The sequence below is a fragment of the Bos indicus genome, chromosome 8 (assembly GCF_029378745.1).
Source record: "Bos indicus isolate NIAB-ARS_2022 breed Sahiwal x Tharparkar chromosome 8, NIAB-ARS_B.indTharparkar_mat_pri_1.0, whole genome shotgun sequence".
Classification (NCBI taxonomy): Eukaryota; Metazoa; Chordata; class Mammalia; order Artiodactyla; family Bovidae; genus Bos; species Bos indicus.
In genome coordinates, this window is record NC_091767.1 from 100,940,981 (window position 1) to 100,957,284 (window position 16,304).

Consider the following 16,304-nt stretch of genomic DNA (forward strand, 5'->3'; position numbering starts at 1 on the left):
CTCCTGCCTAGCTTTTTTTTTTTTTTTAAAAACATTTATGTATTTATTTTGGGGTGCACTGGGTCTTCACTGCTGCACATGGAATTTTCTTTAGTTGCGGTGAGTGAGGGCTGCTCTCTAGTTGCAGTGTGCAGGCTTCTCACTGCATGGCTTCTCTAGTGAGGAGCATGGCTCTAGGGCACATGGGCTCAGAAATTGTAGCTCATGGGCTTAGTTGCTCTGAAGCATGTGGAATCTTCCTGGATCAGGCATCAAACCTGTGTCCCCTGCGTTAGCAGGCAGATTCTTAACTACTAGACCACCAGGGAAGCCCGTTGCCCAGCATTCTGCAGTCATGAAATCCGGGGTCTCTGCTTGCCATCTCCTTATCTTCACCTGATGCTTATTACTGCACACAATTCCACCTTTGCATCTCCTTACCTCCACATGGCCATGGGACAACCTCATTCTGCCTGTGTCCCACAAGCTCCAGGCTGGCCCTCCCTAATTCTGCATACGTGGGTGTGGGGTTTAATAGCAAGTTCCTGTTTCTCTTGTTGGATGCCATCTGACAGAGGATCAAGTGGTTGAATGGCATCACCAACTCGACGGACATAAATTTGAACAAGCTCCAGGATGTTGGTGATGGACATGGAAGCCTGGCTGCTGCAGTCCATGGGGTTGCAAAAAGTTGGACGTGACTGAGTGACTGAACTGAACTTAACTGAACCAACCTGTTTCTCTGCTCAATTACTGCATGCTCAGCTAGAAGCTTTGGCCAGGAAAAAATTATTCAGTAAGAAAGTGATCTATATTCTATGATCTTTCTGAAAGACTTGGGAGAAGAAACATCTCTTCATTGGATCCTCATAGCAGAGGATGAACATTCTACCTGGACACATTTGGGAGTGCCTGTTTTGGGCGAGGCTGAAATGCAATGTTGGTATTTTTTACTAATGCTCTCAACCACACTTGTCAGGGTTGTTGAAAAGTCTCTTACCAAGAAAGGAATAAGCAATAGGGAGTTGGCAGAGCACAAAGCTTTTAATATCCTTATTAAAGATTCTTTATGGGATTTTTATTTATGTGCTTTTTTTGGGGGGGGGGTCATGCTGCATGGCTTGACGGATCTTATTTCCCCAGCCAGGGGCTAAACGGACCCCCAGCAATGCAAGTGCAGGATCCTAACCACCGGACTGAGAAGGAACTCCTTTATGTGCTCATCTTTCCCTGGTTTTGACATTTGGGCCTTTTATTACTATAATCACAGTGGACATTAATTTTTAGTCCACTTCAGTTAAGATTCCAACATGCCCCATAATAATTATTTCCTGGCAAATTCCTTCAGCTTCTTTGTTCATCAATTACCTTGGCATAAATTCCTGAATAAAAGCAACTACTGACTTTTGCATTTCTTCCCATGAACAGCTGAACATTGTGATGAACCACACAACTAGACTAGCTGGTTTTACTTTCATCATCACAGACAATGTGTATGCACACTCAACCCTGCCCAGAAACTCCAGGATTCTCCATTAAGCTTGATTTCTCACACATTGTGGCTACAACTTTATATTTTCATTTCTATTCTCACACCTCAGCCTTCAAGAGATACTCTTACCTTATGCTTCATTGAGAAAATAGAAGCCATTAGACTGGAGACCTTGTCTTTTCAAGGTCAAAGCTACCAACTTCTCTGCATCTACACCCACTTTTTCTTTTCTTCCTGCTGCTGCTGCTGCTAAGTTGCTTCAGTCGTGTCCGACTCTGTGTGACCCCATAGACGGCAGCCCACCAGGCACCCCTGTCCCTGGGATTCTCCAGGCAAGAACACTGGAGGGGGTTGCCATTTCCTTCTCCAATGCCTGAAAGTGAAAAGTGAAAGTGAAGTCGCTCAGTCATGTCCGACTCTTAGGGACACCATGGACTGTAGCCCACCAGGCTCCTCGTCCATGGGATTTTCCAGGCAACAGTACTGGAGTGGGGTGCCTTTGCCTTCTCTGTTTCTTCCTGCAATGATGGAGAAAGTGTCTCTCCTCCTACAAAAGGTTAATGTAATACTTGGATCTCAAATCTTCTAATGTTCTTAGACTTATTTGGATTGTTTCTTTTCTCCTGCATAGCCAACCACTTCTGAATCAACTTGAAGCTTTTCACTGCAAACAAAGAGACAGAAACTACCTGTAGACTAAAAGCTCCTCTGCCTGAGGTCTGGAGCCAGACACCTGAGTGGAGCTTATGCTAATCTCATGTCCTTAAGCTTCCCATGTAAAACCTTACTATGAAGAATCCTTATGAAATGGCTGTCTGCCTAACTCAGAGATTATTTAAATTAAAAGTAAATTTGTTAGCCTGCACATTGGAGATATTTTTTTGCAAATCTTTATCCTCCCTTTAAAAATGAAGCCAAACACCAGTGTTCAGATTGTATGTTTGGCTCAAAATCCTCTTAACCGCCATCCCATTTCGTGTATGCCAGGGGAATGGGCATTGGGACCACGTTTAGTTTCTCCTTTTGTCTGGCTTACCAATAAGAGAGTTTTATCTTCTCTTTGTAGATGTTTGGTTTTAAAAGTGATTCATTCAGGGACTTCCCTAGTGGCCCAGCGGCTAAGACTTTGCACTCCCAATGAAGGGGGCCTGGGTTCGATCCCTGATCAGGGAACTACATCCCACATGCCTCAACTAAGTGTTCACATGCTGGAACTAAAGATCCCATTGCCACAACTGAGACCCGGCACAGACAAAAAAATACATAAAAATAAATGTATATTTTTAAAAACTATGTCATTCATAAACCCTGAGGCTAAGAAGAATTGGAACCATTATAAATTGCAGAGTTTAGCCATTAGACACCTATACCAGACTGTGCAGGGGTGGGTAGCATTCTTTATGGATGATTTTGCAACTGATGTAACCTCTGATGGATCCACTGGAACCAACTGGAATGATGTGGAATCAGGATGGGTTCTCTCTAGACTCTCCGCTCAACCAGATTCTATCTTTGGCTCTCTAGTGGTCAGCAAGTAAGCAGCTGGCTTCTGTCTCCCTGATGACCTAGTGGGTCAAAGATATAAACCCACTAGGAGTGGACTGTGTGAGTTGTGTGATTTTTTCATTTGCTCCAAATAACAATGCTGGAGGAGTGGGAGAATTGTAAATGAGTTTCTCCATAGAAGTGACTGAGTGGGCTGAACAGCAAAGGGCAAGTGAGTACAAAAAAAGAAAAGCAAATATTTTCAGAATCTCCTCCCCACTCCATTCTTCAAGTGGATACCTGATAGAAGAGAAAGAAACAGATATTAACTCTTTTTAAAAAGGAAGCATATATCAAGGGAGCAGAAGAGAGGTTATACTCATACCAATCTGACAAAATTTATAAACAGGATTGGCAACAAAACTCATGATGCTCCTACAACATAAACCAACTCATTCACACTAGTAGACCTCTGTGCTAGAGACAAAACCAAAAGAAAGTTGAAGAGCAATGCTTGCTTTTAGTTAGCCACCCTCACCCTAGTTTACAGTTTTAAAAATTAATCTTGTAGTATCAATTCCGTGCCTTATAAATACAGTGAACTTTAAAACACTGCAATATCCCAAAGTCATGTGTAGAATGCTTGTTTTTCACCTATTGATTTGTGAGTGGGTTGTGACTCTTGCTCACTGAATACAGTCAACTTTTAGGCCAAGCAGGTCAATGGAAGTATGAAAAAAGTATACTCAGTTTGAATGGAAAGACCTTTCAAAAGTCTTATACCCAGAAATTATAATAAGAGGTCTTCTCTCATTTCAGGTAAGTGGAGATTATAGCTACATGTGCACAGGTCTGTGAGTTTTGGTCAGCCAATCCGTAGTCACCCAGCACAGGTGTACAAGTGTCGGGTTCTCTCGGTGTATGAATTATGACAGTGAAGATCCATTAGGCTAAAATTTATGATTAGAGCAGTTTTTATCTTTATTGTTTGCCATTGCATATGTAGCCAAAGCCATTTCACTCCAAATTATTCTACCCAGATTATTTGCCTTGTAGGTTAATCAATTTAGTCATCATTCAGGAAGTACCCACTGAATGCTAATTATGTACAAGTCATTACGGAAATAAAAAGAATTACAAGTCATGGCCTTAATACTTATTTACAGACATTTTTAGAGCAGCTTAGTTCACAACAAAATTGAGGGGAAGGTATGGAGATTTTCCATATGCTTTTTTCCCCACATACGCATAGTCTCCCCCATTATCAACTTCCCCCTATCAGAGTGGGACATTTGCTACAAATGATGAATCTACATTGACCCATCACAATACCCAAAGTGCTTAGTTTACATTAGGGCTCATTCATTCCTCTAAAGCATTCTATTTGTTAGGATGAACATGTAATGACATGTATCCATCATTATTATAATTATATATTATATTATATATTATATATATTATATAATTATATATTATAAAATACACAGTATTTTCATTGCCCTAAAAATCCTCTGTGCTTTGCCTAATCATCCCTCTCTCCCCCAACCCCTCTCAATCACTGATTATTTTTACTGTCTCCATAGTTTTGCCTTTTCCAGAATGTCATATAATTGGAATCATATAGTATGCAGCCTTTTCAAATTGGTTTCTTTCACTTAGTAATATGCATTTAAGCTTCCTCTATGTCTTGATAGCTCATTTCTTTTTAACCTTGAATTATATTCCATTGCCTGGATGTACCTCAATTATCTATTCACTGCAGGACAAACTTGGTGCTTCTAAGTTTGGGTAAGTATGAATAAAGCTCCATAAATGACCATATGCAGCTTTTTGTGTAGACACATTTGAACCCTTTGGGTAAATACCAGGGAGTTCAACTGCTGGACTGTATGATAAGAATATGTTTAGTTTTTTAAGAAATGCCAAACTATCTTCCTAAGTGACTGTACCTTTTTTGCATTTCCACCAGCAATGAATGAGAACTCCCACTGCTGAATTTGAGCACGGATGGATACATATCCATATGTATGGCTGAGTCCCTTTACTGTTCACCTGAAACTGTCACAACATTGTTACTTGGCTATACCCCAAGCTTAAAAAATAAAAAAAATAATTCTCACTAAAAAAAAAAAAACAAAACCATTGTTCCATATCCTCCTCAGTATTCAGTGTTGTCAGTGTTCCGGATTTTAGCCTTCCCAATAGATGTGTAGTGATATCTCATTTTTGTTGCTTTTTGTTTGGTTGGTTGTTTTCGTTGCGGCATGTGGGATCTAGTTCCCTGACCAAGGATGAACCTGGGCCCCACGCGTTGGGAGCATGGAGTCTTAGCCACTGGACCACCAGGGAAGTCTCCTCGTTGTCGTTTCCATCTGCATTTCCCTGATTACATATGATGTGGAGCACCTTTTCATATACTTACTTGCCATCTGGGTATGTTCTTTGGTAACGCTGGTGAAGGACAGGGAGGCCTGGGGTGCCGCGGTTCATGGGGTCGCAAAGAGGCAGACACGACTGGGCGACTGAACTGAACTGAACTGAATGAGTCTCTTAAGATTTTTGGCCCATCTTTTAATCAGGCCTTTCCTTCCCTCATTGCTGAGTTTTAAGAGTTCTCCGTATATTCCAACAGTTCCTTATCAAGTGCATCTTTTGCAAATATTTTCTCCCCATCTGTGGCTTGTATTCTCATCCTCTGGACACTGTCTTTCACAAAGCAGAAGTTTTTAAATTTTAATGAAGTCCAGCTTCTCAATTATTTCTTTCATGAGTTGTGCTTTTGATGTTGTGTTGTTAAATTCGCCAACATACTCAATTGAGTCAGCTTTTTGATCTGTGATTTTAGTTTAAAAACATACATGCATTGCTGCATTTTTTTTATTTCGTTTGGAAAAGAAAGATTTTGAAACTTCTTGCATGTGCATGAATTAATTGTGCATGTACTTACACATTTGCAAATGTTGCTATAAATAAAGACTTTTCTTTTGGAGGGCTTCCCTGGTGGCTCAGCTGGTAAAGAATCTTCCTGCAATGCAGGAGACCTGGGTTTGATCCCTGGGTTGGGAAGGTCCCCTGGAGAAGGGAACGGCTACCCACTCCAGTATTCTGGCCTGGAGAATTCCATGGACTATATAGTCCATGGGTTTTCACAAAGAGTTAGGCATGACTGAACAACTTTCACTTTCTCTTTTGGAACAAGTATGTGTGTTTGGTCTGTGGCAAGTTAACATCAAATGGAATAAAGTTAAATTTATGGAAGTTTCAAGTCCATATTAATACTAGAAAATTAATTATATTCCATATGACTTCCCAATACTGTTTGTTGAAACTTAGAAATGCTGTAGAGATCAATCTCATTTACTAGAATCCAAAGGTCATCTGTGATTGAGTTGCTACTCATGAACTCTGTTTTAGGCTATATGTCTATTAACTCATGGAGGTCATTTAACTGAAGATTTTCTGTGAAGAAATCACTGTTTACTATGTTTATTGTTTCTTCTTTTATAGAACTCATAAAGAGATACAAGATTTTAAACCCTGGGCACACATAAATAATAAAATAGAATGGACTGGAATGGGTGAATTTAACTCAGATGACCATTATGTCTACTACTGTGGGCAAGAACTCCTTAGAAGAAATGGAGTAGCCATCATAGTCAACGAAAGAGTCTGAAATGCAATACTTGGATGCAATCTCAAAAAAGACAGAATGATCTCTGTTCATTTCCAAGGCAAACCATTCATTATCACTCTAATCCAAGTCTATGCCTCGAGCAGTAATGCTGAAGAAGCTGAAGTTGAACAGTTCTATGAAGACTTACAAGACCTTCTGGAACTAACACCCCAAAAAGATGTCCTTTTCATTATAGGGGACTAGAATGCAAAAGCAGGAAGTCAAGAGATACCTGGAGTAACAGGCAAATTTGGCCTTGGAATATAAAATTAAGCAGGGCAAAGGCTAACAGAGTTTTGCCAAGAGAACACACAGGTCATAGCAAACAACCTCTTCCAACAACACAAGAGATGACTCTACACATGGACATCACCAGATGGTCAATATCAAAATCCGATTGATTATATTCTTTGCAGCCAAAGATGGAGAAGCTCTATACAGTCAGCAAAAACAAGACCGGGAGCTGACTGTGGCTCAGATCATGAACACCTTATTGCCAAATTCAGACTTAAATTGAAGAAAGTAGGGAAAACCACTAGGCCGTTCAGGTATGACCTAAATCAAATCCCTTACGATTATACAGTGGAAGTGACAAATAGATTCAAGGGATTAGATCTTATAGAGTGCCTGAAGAACTATGGATGGAGGTTCATGACATTGTACAGGGGGCAGGGATCCATTTGATCCACAAGAAAAAGAAATGAAAAAGACAAAGTGGTTGTCTGAGGAGGCCTTACAAATAGCTGAGAAAACAAGAGAAGTGAAAGGCAAAGGAGAAAAGGAAAGATAAACCTATTTGAATGCAGAGTTCCAAAGAATAGCAAGGAGAGATAAGAAAGCCTGCCTCAGTGATGAATGCAAAGAAAGAGGAAAACAATAGAATGGGAAAGACTAGAGATCTCTTCAAGAAAATTAGAGATACCAAGGGAACATTTCATGCAAAGATGGGCTCAATAAAGGACAGAAATGACATGGACCTAACAGAAGCAGAAGATATTAAGAAGAGGTGGCAAGAATACACAGAACTATATAAAAAAGATCTTCATGACCCAGATAACCATGATAGTGTGATCATTCACCTAGAGCCAGACATCCTGGAATACAAAGTCAAGTGGACCTTAGGAAGTATCACTATGAACAAAGCTAGTTGAGGGGATGGAATTCCAGCTGAGCTATTTCAAATCCTAAAAGATGATGCTGTGAAAGTGCTGCACTCAATATGCCAGCAAATTTGGAAAACTCAGCAGTCACCACAGGACAGGAAAAGGTCAGTCTTCATTCCAATCACAAAGAAAGGCAATGCCAAAGAAAGTTCAAACTACTGCACAATTGCACTCATCTCATGTGTAGCAAAGTAATGCTCAAAATCCTCCAACCCAGGCTTCAGCAATATATGAACCATGAACTTCCAGATGTTCAAGCTGGTTTTAGAAAAGGCAGAGGAACCAGGGATCAAATTGCCAACATCCATTGGATCGTTGAAAAAGCAAGGGAGTTCCAGAAAAACATCTACTTCTGCTTTATTGACTCCTCCAAAGCCTTTGACTGTGTGGATCACAACAAACTGTACAATTCTGAAAGAGATGGGAATACTAGACCACCTTACCTGCCTCCTGAAAAATCTGTATTCAGATCAAGAAGCAACAGTTAAAACTGGATGTGGAACAACAGACTGGTTCCAATCAGGAAAGGAGTATGTCAAGGCTGTATATTGTCACTCTGCTTATTTTATATGCAGAGTACATCAAATGAAATGCTGGGCTGGATGAAGTAGAAGCTGGAATCAAGATTGCTGGGAGAAATATCAATAACCTCAGATACGCAGATGACACCAGCTTTATGGCAGAAAGTGAAGAAGAACTAAAGAGCCTCTTGATGAAATTGAAAGAGGAGAGTGAAATTGTTGGCTTAAAACTCAATATTCCGAAAACTAAAATCACGGCATCTGGTCCTGTCACTTCACGGCAAATAGGTAGGGAAAGAATGGAAACAGTGACAGACTTATTTTTTTGACTCCAAAATCACTGGAGATGTTTGCTCCTTGGAATAAAACCTACGACCAACCTAGACAGCATATTAAAAAACAGAGACATTACTTTGCCAATAAAGGTCCTTCTAGTCAAGGCTATGGTTTTTCCAGTAGTCATGTATGGATGTGAGATTTGGACTACAAAGAAAGCTGAGCACCGAAGAATTGATGTTTTTGAACTGTAGTGCTGGAGAAGACTCTTGAGAGTCCCTTGGACTGCAAGGAAATCCAACCAGTCCATCTAAAGGAAGTGAGTCCTGAATATTCATTGGAAGAACTGATGCTGAAGCTGAAACTCTGATACTTTGGCCACCTGATGCAAAGAATTGACTCTTTTGAAGAGACTCTGATGGTGGGAAAGATTGAAGGCGGGAGGAAAAGAGGATGACAGAGGATGAGATGGTTGAATGGCATCACCAACTCGATTGACATGGGTTTGAGCAGGCTCCAGGAGTTGGTGATGGACAGGGAGGCCTGGCGTGCTGCAGTCCATGGGGTCACAAAGAGTCAGACAGGACTGAGTGAGTGAACTGAACCGAATTGATAGGCTACATCTCAAATCTCCATGTTCAGTTATTTAATTTTGAACTTTGGACTAAAATAAATAGAGTCAAGGCCAGAGATTAGATAAAAAGGATGTTTTGGCTTCGGGGGTAATTGCTTAAGTTATTTAATATTTGTTGACACAATCCACCCAGAAGATTGTTCTGATTTATTGAACATGTTTTCACCTAAGCAGTTTAGCCACAGGAGGTAATAGATCTTAAACCTCATTCCTTGCCTGGGCTCTATTATAGTATGAAGTGAACCAATGAGTGATAAGTCTCCCTGCTTCTTCTGTTACAGTCTTGGGAAAGAAAGGAAGGAAGGAAGGAGTTCTGCTCTGTGGACAGGAGCTGTGGGGAAAAGTTACCAATGGGATACCCCCTGAGGCTGCAGTTAGTGGTACGTCCATTCCTAGTGGATCAAGACGCAGGGCTTTTCACAATCACTGGTGGATTCAATTAGCTGTTATTGTTTTCTTGTACTGCCCTTATCTGGTTTTGGAATCTATATTATACTAATCTCATAGAATGAGTAGGCAAATTTTGAAAATCTTTTTTTTTTTTTTGTAATCACTTGTTCTTTTCAGGAGAGACAATGTGATGACTTTCAGTTTCCTTAATATTTATACAAGCACCACTTCTTGCATTTTATATATTTCTAGGAACTTTTGCATCCCATCTAACTTTCCAATGTACTATCTATTTGGTGGCCTTTAATATTTTATTCCAGATTCTATTTTATGGAGCTTTCTACAATGAGAGACAAGAGCATCGTCTACCTCTCTGAGTAGGGTGATTCTGTCCAGGATGTAGCATTCTTATGACTGGTCTTACCTGACCCTGACCTAGCCCTTCTGTAGTCCTCCCAGGCTGCCATCTAATTCTTCTTACCTTTCCTCAGACTTCTAACCCCAGCTTAGGCACCCTCCTTGAGGGCGCTGGCCATGGTTAATAACCAAAAGGAATAAAAAAGAACTCAAAGAGGTACACAGCAAAATAACTAGTAGATGCATGCCTAATAGGACAGGACTTCCTTCTGGGGTGATGAGAGGTCTAAGAACTAGATTATGGTGATGATTGTACAACACTGTGGAGCCACTTCATGCCATTGAAGCATGCACTTTAAAATGGCATTCCGGAAACTAATATAATTTTGCACGTCAATTATTCATCAATATTAAGTACATACATACATATATACATTGGGCTTCCCTGATAGTTCAGATGGTAAAGAATCCACTTGAAATGTAGGAGACCAGAGTTCAATCTCTTGGGTTGGGTAGATCCTCTGGAGAAGGAGCTGGCTACCCACTCCATTATTCTTGCCTGGAGAATTGCATGGACAGAGGAGCCTAGTGGGCTACAGTCCATGGGGTCGCAAAGAGTCAGACACAACTGAGCGACTAACACTTCACTTCAAAATATACATAATAAAATTTACTGTCTGAATCAGTGTATGTATATAAGTAGTGGGGAAACAGTGGAAACAGCATCAGACTTTATTTTTTTGGGCTCCAAAATCACTGCAGATGGTGACTGCAGCCATGAAATTAAAAGACACTTACTCCTTGGAAGGAAAGTTATGACCAACCTAGATAGCATATTGAAAAGCAGAGACATTACTTTGCCAACAAAGGTCCGTCTAGTCAAGGCTATGGTTTTTCCCATGGTCATGTATGGATGTGACAGTTGGACTGTGAAGAAGGCTGAGCACCGAAGAATTGACGCTTTTGAACTGTGGTGTTGAAGAAGACTCTTGAGAGTCCCTTGGACTGCAAAAAGATCCAACCAGTCCATTCTGAAGGAGATCAACCCTGGGATTTCTTTGGAAAGAATGATGCTAAAGCTGAAACTCCAGTACTTTGGCCACCTCATGCGAAGAGTTGACTCATTGGAAAAGACTCTGATGCTGGGAGGGATTGAGGGCAGGAGGAGAAGGGGATGACAGAGGATGAGATGGCTGGATGGCATCACTGACTCGATGGACGTGAGTCTGAGTGAACTCCGGGAGTTGGTGATGGACAGGGAGGCCTGGCATGCTGCAATTCATGGGGTCACAAAGAGTCGTACACGACTGAGCGACTGAAATGAATGAATGAATCAATGAGTGTGTGTGTTAGTTGCTCAGTCATGTCCGACTCTTTGTGACCCTATGGACTGTAACCTGCCAGGCTCTCTATTTATGGGATTCTCCAGGCAAGAATACTGGAGTGGGGAGCTAGTCCCTTCTCCAGGGGATCTTTCTGACCCAGGGATCGAACCCAAGTCTCCCACACTGCAGGCAGATTCTTTACCACAATAAAAAAAAATTAATCTCAGACTTGGGGCAAGAGCCTCCTCTGAGTGTCTAAGGTCCTTATTTATTTACTTTCCCCTCAGGTGCAAGGGTAGTAGCTACCTTTTGCATTTACTATTTCTTTAAATTTTTTTCTTGTATATAAATGTAATATAAAATCTACCACTTTACCCGTTTTGAAGAGTGCACACACTTCTAGAGGTTATGAGCTGAAACTAAATTGTTGGCAGGGTTGGTTCCTTCTGGGCTTCCCAGGTGGCTCAGTGGTAAAGGCTCTGCCTGCCAATGCAGTAGATGCAAGAGACGTGACTTCAGCGCCTGGGTGGGGAAGATCCCCTGGCAACTAACTCCAGCATTCTTGCCTGGAAAATTCCATGGACAGGGAAGACAGCCCATAGGATCACAAAGAGTTGGATACGACTGAACGACTGAGTGACCGACTTGGTTCCTTCTGGGGCTTCTGAGGGAGGGTCTCTTCCATGGCTTTCTCCCAGCTCTTGCTGGTTGCTGGTGATCCTCAAGGTTCCCTGCCTTGAGGCAACGTAACTCCAGTTTCTGCTTCTGCCTTCACATGATTGTCTTCCCTGTGTGTGCGCCTCTGTTTTCTCCTCTTATAAGATCACTTCTTTTTCAATGACTTCATTTTCATTGATTACATCTGCAAAGACCCTATTTCCAGTTAAAGTCATATTGCCTGGTATCAGAGGTTGGGACATGAACATGTCTTTTGGGGGAGGACACAATTCAATGTGCGACAGGAGCCGTCACTAAGGTGGTGACAAAGAGAACTGGGCCACACAGTTTGCACATAGATCTGTTTACTTTCAGAAAAAAGAAAGCCTTCTTTTCCTTTCCCAGTCTTGCAGTGTGCTTCAAGCACCCTCTGTTGGCAGAGTTTAATATCCAGCCAGCTGGGAACAGGGCAATGCAGTTTGCAGAGTACTGTATTTTAGGGCAGAGGCAACACATTCGTAACAGCCACCAGCTAAAGTTCTGCTTGCTTTGAAGGAAGCCTTCCCTATGTTAGTTTTATCTTGACCATAGAGTTCAAAATCAGCTATGGGACTATAAACTGGGAATGGAAGAGTCCAAATAGAGGAGATGCTTAGGCTAGATCTGGTAGGATACAGCGGGTGGGAAGGTCCTGAAGTGGGAGAGGGATGATATTTTAGGCAGAAGGACCAGTATGAACAGAAGCAGAGTGTGTGATGGAATAGATTGTTACAGAATCCTGAAGGCCGTGCTAAGGTATTTGAATGCTAATCTGAGGATGAAGTTGGGAAATAGCAATATGAACAAATCTGTAATTAGAAAATGTCCCTTATCTCCAGGCAGCAGGGGAAGTCCTTCCATTTGGAAGGAGACCCTGAGCAGGTAGCAACGAGCTTCTACAGGAGGAATGCGCATAAAGTAGACGGGGAAACCTGCATAGCTGAAGAGTCTGATGGGAGACAAAGTTCAGTAAGAATCATCACATGTTTCAAGTATGGAAACATGATTTGATGTGCATGTGGCTGGCATCTCAAACACAGTATGTCTCAAATGAATGCACCATCTTACACTGCAAGTTTACATTCCTTCTGTGTTCCTAATTTCAGGAATGGCACCTGGTTTCCTAAACCTGAGTGTTATTAGGACTCATTCCCCTTCTTCAGTCTTCCAGAATTAAAAAAAAAAAAAAAAACCTGCCCATTTTTCCTTCATAAATGGATCTCCACTTTTCTCCATTCTTTGTCCATCCTTGGTGCTACCACTTTGAAATATCCCCGTAGCATCACTTGCTTGGGCTGATAACTATCTCATTACAGTCTACCTAACATCTCCCAGCTCATTTTCTCAGGCAGAATAATTGTTCTGAAATGCAAATTTGAAGGTACCACTTTGTTATGTAAAAATTCTACACTGGCTCTACATTGCTCTTAGGATAAAGAACAACTTCTTTATCCTGAAATAAAATGACCCCTCATAATCTGTCTTTTTCCAGTTTCATCCCCTCCACTCCTCATTCCCTACACCTCTAATCCAGCCATATTGACTTTTATTTCTTGAAAAGCTTCATGTTTTTTTCTTGACTCTCTTTTTTCTGCTTGGTACTTAACATCCCAACTCCCTTATCCCAAAACTTCTCCCTTTCTCCCACCCCTCAAATTATCCTCTATTTGTCCTTTATTTATTTATCTTGAATGAGTACTGAATTTTATTTAAAAATTTCCTGCATCTATTAAGATGATTATATGTGTGTCTTTTCCCCCTCTTTTAGTATGGTAAATTCCACTGATTGAGTTTTCAAATTTTAAGCCAGATTTGTATTTCTGAAAATAACTCCATTCAGTCGTGATATACTAGCCTTTTCATATGTTGCCAACTTTTACTTGGGAAAATATCATGGAGTAACTTTGTGGTACACAACGTATGAAGGCTGTGAATATCTTTCTCTCTCTCTCTCTTTTTTTTTTTTTTTGGACTGAGTGGCATGTGGCATTTTACTTCCCTGACTACGGATTGAATCTGCACCCCCAGCAGTGGAAGTGAGGAGTCTTAACCACTGGACCGCCAGGGAAAGTTCCTATTTGTCCTTTAGAGTCAGTTTTGATGTTAATTCCTTCTGGAATAATTGACTCTAACTGACATAGGTATATCTATGGCTGATTCACGTTGATGTTTGGCAGAAACCAACACAATACTATAAAGCAATTATCCTTCAATTAAAAAGAATAAATTTAATTTTTTAAAAATAGAGTCAGTTTAGATGTTAATTCCTCCTGGAATAATTGACCTGAACTAGCCCTTGTCTTGATTCTAATAATTTTAAGGCAGGGAGTTTTCGTATGTGTTTCCATTACTTCTCTCTCTCTTTCATATGTGTATGTGTATATATATATATATATATATATATATATATATATATATATAGTACATATATGGAGAAGGCAATGGCACCCCACTCCAGTACTCTTGCCTGGAAAATCCCATGGATGAAGGAGCTTGGAAGGCTGCAGTCCATGGGGTCGCTGAGGGTCAGACACGACTGAGAGACTTCACTTTCACTTTTCACTTTCATGCATTGGTGAAGGAAATGGCAACCCACTCCAGTGTTCTTGCCTGGAGAATCCCAGGGACAGGGGAGCCTGGTGGGCTGCCATCTATGGAGTCACACAGAGTCGGACACGACTGAAGCGACTTAGCAGCAGCAGTACATATATATGAATATAATATACATATATACATATATAGTATATGTTCTATGTTAGAGAATATATCTATCTTTATCTTGTTTCATTTTCTTAAAAGAATCTATTGTATCTTAAAGTGTATTTATTTGCTTGTTTATTGTCTGTTATCCTCCACCAGAATATATGCTTCATAAGATCAAGAACCTTGTCTTCTTTTCTCACCACTATGTCCCCAGAGCTTACAACAGTACCTAGTTCATAGTAAAGACTCAAGGGATATTTACTGAATGAATGATACAAACAACTTTGTTGAGATAAAGTTCTTCATGTTGCTATACAGTCTCATGTAGTATTTGGGACATAATTATGCTAAAAATGTTTATCTGAAATTCAAATTTAACTGAACAACCTGTACTTTTTCTTGCACCTGTAACTCCAGAACACATTAGAGAATACGTGGATACATTTCCGGGGCTTCCCAGGTGGTGCTAGTGGTAAAAAGAACTCACTTGCTAATGCAAGAGACTTAAATGAGGCGGGTTCGATCCCTGGGTTGGGAAGATCCCCTGGAGGAGGGCATGGAGAATCCCATGGACAGAGGAATCTGGAGAGCTAAAGTCCATGGGGTCCCAGAGTCGGACATGACTGAAGCGATTTAGCACCCACACACGGATATATTTTTGATTGTCAGGATTAGGGTGGTGGTACTGGGCTGGAAGAAGAACAAGCTGGAATCAAGATTGCTGGGAGAAATATTAATAACCTCAGACATGCAGATGACACCACCCTTATGGCAGAAAGTGAAGAGGAACTAAAAAGCCTCTTGATGAAAGTGAAAGAGGAGAGTGAAAAAGTTGGCTTAAAGCTCAACATTCAGAAAACGAAGATCATGACATCTGGTCCCATCACTTCATGGGAAATAGATGGGGAAACAGTGGAAACAGTGTCAGACTTTATTTTTTCGGGCTTCAAAATCACTGCAGATGGTGACTGCAGCCATGAAATTAAAAGACACTTACTCCTTGGAAGGAAAGTTATGACCAACCTAGATAGTATATTGAAAAACAGAGATATTACTTTGCCAACAAAGGTCTGTCTAGTCAAGGCTATGGTTTTTCCTGTGGTCATGTATGGATGTGAGAGTTGGACTGTGAAGAAGGCTGAGCGCTGAAGAATTGATGCTTTTGAACTGTGGTGTTGGAGAAGACTCTCGAGAGTCCCTTGGACTGCAAGGAGATCCAACCAGTCCATTCTGAAGGAGATCAGCCCTAGGATTTCTTTGGAAGGAATGATGCTAAAGCTGAAACTCCAGTACTTTGGCCACCTCATGCGAAGAGTTGACTCATTGGAAAAGACTCTGATGCTGGGAGAAATTGCGGGCAGGAGGAGAAGGGGACGACAGAGGATGAGATGGCTGGATGGCATCACCGACTCGATGGACATGAGTTTGAGTGAAGTCTGGGAGTTGGTGATGGACAGGGAGGCCTGGCGTGCTGCGATTCATGGGGTCGCAAAGAGTCGGACACGACTGAGCGACTGAACTGAACTGCTGTCATCTAGTGTGTAGAGACCAGAGACGCTGCTAAACATCTTACAACGGGTAGGACAGCCCCTAAAAGGCAAAGAATTATC